At 33.4% G+C, this 2,754-nt stretch overlaps 1 pseudogene; it reads left to right on the top strand.

Moving 5' to 3' along the window:
* Positions 1–715: 715 nt before the first annotated feature.
* LOC148578336 (pentatricopeptide repeat-containing protein At1g74900, mitochondrial pseudogene) lies at positions 716–1,240 on the top strand (annotated as a pseudogene).
* Positions 1,241–2,754: the final 1,514 nt, after the last annotated feature.

A 2,754-nucleotide genomic window follows, 5' to 3' on the forward strand; every position in this document is an offset into this window, starting at 1 on the left:
GAAGGAAGGGAAAGAAACCAATGATAAAAAAAAACTAAAAAAGCTTTCTCCCTGATAAATTGAATTTATCTGAAGTTAGGGTTTAAATTTGAAGAAAGTATAAACTGCATAAAAATATTTTGAAAATGCTGCAGAGAACACCAAATTAAACACAGAATTTAGAGATGGATATCATTCAATTTTGCCACAGTGATCATTGGGTATGTGGCAATTGAGAGAGTTCATCTCAAGTTAGCCACAAACAAACAAAAACGTCAAAAAACTCTGCAAAATTTGACCATGAAAATACAAGATGTTACAAGTGATTATCATAATTATAAAGATTTATTACTGCTTCTTATTTGTGGGTATCTTCCCGATGGTAACTCCCGTATTTATGGCAGTGAGTCAACAACCATACTTTTCTTTAATTAAAGAGAGAAAAATTCCTAATTTGAATGGCACCCCTCAAGCCCATTCATCCCTAACGTCAACTAACTCTCAGACACTCAACACTTTACCTCACTGGCTCACCACACCTCACACTCTCACAGAGCTTCACTAAGACACTCACTCTCACCTCTCTACCTCACTCACCGCATAGTAACCGCCGACCACAATGTCAGCCAATGACGACAGAGGTCGTCAAACGTCACTCTCTTTGCCGACTCCTGTGACTCATCCATGCGCCGTCAGTGTCTGCTCACTCGGTTCAGACTAAAATAGCAAAAAAAAAATGCTCACTTGGGCACTGCTCAAACCCCATAAACCAAAAACCCCATTCTCGCTTTCGCCTCGAACATTTTCAGCCTGCACCCATTGTCCATCGCCACCCCAATCGACAGTAAAAAAAGACGCCAATGCTGTAGCCAAACTCGTCCTCCAATCAGACCCAAAAACCCTCTCCGAAGCCCTAGCAAAGCCTACCTTCCAATGGTCCCCGCACCTTGTCGATAGGGTTTTGAAGCTTCTATGGAACCACGGGCCCAAAGCCCTCCAATTCTTCAACGTCCTGGTCCGCCACCCGACCTACCTCCACTCCCCTTCTTCGTTCGACCACGCTGTTAACATCGCAGCACGCATGCGCGACTATCAGGCCGCGTGGGCCCTTGTGGTCTGCATGCGCTCTCTCAGCATTGGGCCCACTCCCAAGACCCTCGCCATCTTAGCCGACCACTATGCCTCCACTGGAAAAGTCCACTGGGATGTTAATGTGTTCCTGTCCATGCATCACCACGGCTGCCGCCAGGTATCACTATGACATTGTAGCATAAATCTCGAGTAGTGTAATATATGAAAATTCCGCTTAGCTAAGTTATAGATAAAATGAATTATTATAATCAACAGTATAAATCTATCTTATTAATTTAGTGAGAAGTCAATTATATGGGGAATCGAACATTCTTAAAATGGATGAGAATAATGAATTTATATTAGTTAATAAGTGCCTTATCAAGTATTCTTAAAAAATTTATTAAGGTGTTAAATATTAAAAAGTTTGTATTAAGAAATATTATTATACTCTTAACTTACACTCTTTACTAAATTAATATCAATATCTCATATAATTCTTTAATAAAATATTGTAAAAAAATTGTATAATTATAACAAATTTTTAAAACATTTTATAAAAGCATTTGTATTTAAATAACTTGTGAAAAGATAAAATTAAAATTAGTGTATTCAAAGGTATTAAAAATATTTAATTTATAAAAAAAGAGAACAAATTGATGAATGGACTAATTTGGTGTACGACATTTAATTTCAGGGACTAAAATGAGTCATTTGATGCAAAGTAAGGGACCAATTTTGTGCATATGTAATGATGACATAGTGGATGACACGTGAACAAATAACATTGTGACACGTGGCTAGTGACGGATCCAGAAAATTTTGATAGTGGGGGCAAAATATATATAACATGATAATAGTTTTTATAATAAAAATATTACGTTTACATAAAAAATTAGCTATCAAATTATCTACTATAAATTTGTGTATAAATACTATATCATTTAACTTATTTTTAATGTGTATTTTGTATTTTAAAATTTGTATTTTAAGATTTATTCTGTACAAGTGATTATTTTATGTATACGTAGCATAATTGTTGTTATAATTATATTTTGTTATTGTAAAATATGATTAGGGTTCAAAATATCTAATTACAAATTAAAATACTAAAATAGTAATTTAAATAATAACATATAATTTAAAATTTAAAATTTAATTTTTTATATTTCATATTTTAAAATCTTGACAATATAATTAAAATGTCTTTTTTTGTATATGTCGTTAAATAATCATTTAAAACTCAACTTTCATACAATTAGCTTTTGATGATATTCATAGTTGAAAAAGTTCATTTAATTAGTGTAGTTATAATGAAAAAACTAAAGCTAATTTTAAAAGAAGAAATACAAATAGATAGATAATATTATTTCGAGTCAATTTTTAAGAAGGAACATCAATCTTATTTAAATTTGAAACTTGATCATTATAATGGACATCTAATATGAAGTTCTCAAATTGACTATCAAGTGTCGAAAGTTGAATAAAAAATTATTGTGGGGTCAAATTTAATAATTTAATAGGGGCAAATAAATATTATTATTATATACTACTCAATAAAATTCCAAATTGTAGTGGGACGCTTGCCCCCACACCCTAAGGAATGGCTCCGTCCCTGCACGTGGCATAATCTGACACGTGGCAAAATAGCATTGTGACACATAGCATAACCATCCACATCAGCATGCCACGTGTCGCTAATCG

The sequence above is a fragment of the Arachis ipaensis genome, chromosome B1 (genome assembly GCF_059453495.1).
Source record: "Arachis ipaensis isolate K30076 ecotype BB chromosome B1, ASM5945349v1, whole genome shotgun sequence".
NCBI lineage: Eukaryota > Viridiplantae > Streptophyta > Magnoliopsida > Fabales > Fabaceae > Arachis > Arachis ipaensis.